Source organism: Saimiri boliviensis, chromosome Y, assembly GCF_048565385.1.
Source record: "Saimiri boliviensis isolate mSaiBol1 chromosome Y, mSaiBol1.pri, whole genome shotgun sequence".
Classification (NCBI taxonomy): Eukaryota; Metazoa; Chordata; class Mammalia; order Primates; family Cebidae; genus Saimiri; species Saimiri boliviensis.
In genome coordinates this window covers 14,112,818-14,113,954 of record NC_133471.1, presented here as the reverse complement: position 1 = coordinate 14,113,954, position 1,137 = coordinate 14,112,818, and the positions used below count along the sequence as shown (strand labels likewise).

The 1,137-nt window shown below is 39.1% G+C and overlaps 1 pseudogene; it reads right to left on the bottom strand.

Moving 5' to 3' along the window:
• Positions 1 to 439: 439 nt before the first annotated feature.
• LOC141582985 (small ribosomal subunit protein uS11-like) lies at positions 440 to 927 on the bottom strand (annotated as a pseudogene).
• Between the last annotated feature and the right edge of the window lie 210 nt (positions 928 to 1,137).

Sequence of the window (1,137 nt, the reverse complement as noted above, 5' to 3'; positions counted from 1 at the left end):
CCTTTATCATTTTTTAATTGCATCAATTCAGTTATTCTCTCTTTTCTTTTTTATTAATCTGGCTAGTGGCCTGTCTATTTTTTTGATCTTTTCAGAAAACCAGCTCCTGGATTTTTGATTTTATGAAGGGTTTTTTGTTTCTCTATTTCCTTCAATTCTTCTCTGATCTTAGTTATTTCTTGTCTTCTGCTAAGCTTTGGGTTCTTTTTTTTTTTTTTTTCTTTTCTTTTTTCTTTTTTTTATCTTGCTCCTCTAGCTCTTTCAATTTTGATGATAGTGTTTCAATTTTAGATCTCTCCTTGCTTCTCATATGGGCACTTATTGCTATATATTTTTCTCTAGACACTGCTTTTAATGTGTCCCAGAGATTTTGGTATATTGTGTTTTCATTCTCATTTTTTTTTTTTTTACATGAGGCAATTTATTAACATAAAACATTTTGAGGAGTCTTGCTCACTGACGGTGACCTAGGCGATACCCCTTCCTGCAGGTGCTGTCAGAGGGGATGGGGGTGATGTCCTCAATCTGCCCGATCTTCATACCCAAGCGGGCAAGGGCTCTGAGGGCCGACTGGCCTCCGGGTCCAGGGGTCTTGGTCCTATTTCCTTCTGTGTCCTGGAGTTTGATATGTAGGGCAATGATACCCAGCTCCTTGCACCTCTGGGTCCCATCCTGGGCAGCCAACATAGCAGCATATGGCAAAGATTCATCTCAGTCTGCCTTCACCTTCATACCACCAGTCACACGACAGATGGTTTCTTTGACGGAAAGATGAGTGACATGGACAAAAGTGTCATTGAAGGATACAAAGATATGACAGGCACTGAATACATTCTCTCCTTCAGCCACATGAGCTTCAAGGCTGATGACCTGTTCTTCTTTGTTTTCCTTCCCATTTTGAGGTGCCATTTCTGCACATTGTCTCCAGACTCCTCACCAGAAAACGCTTCGCAAATTTTTAAATCTCTCATAATGCCAGGCTTAAATTCTAACATTAATTCTGGAAGGACACACATATTTAAACCACAGACATCAAATATAAAGACCAGAGGCAATATTATACTGCTTTCGATACCTAGAAAAATATATCTTTTTTATGTTTAGTGGAAAAACAACATCTGGGAAAACAACACCTTC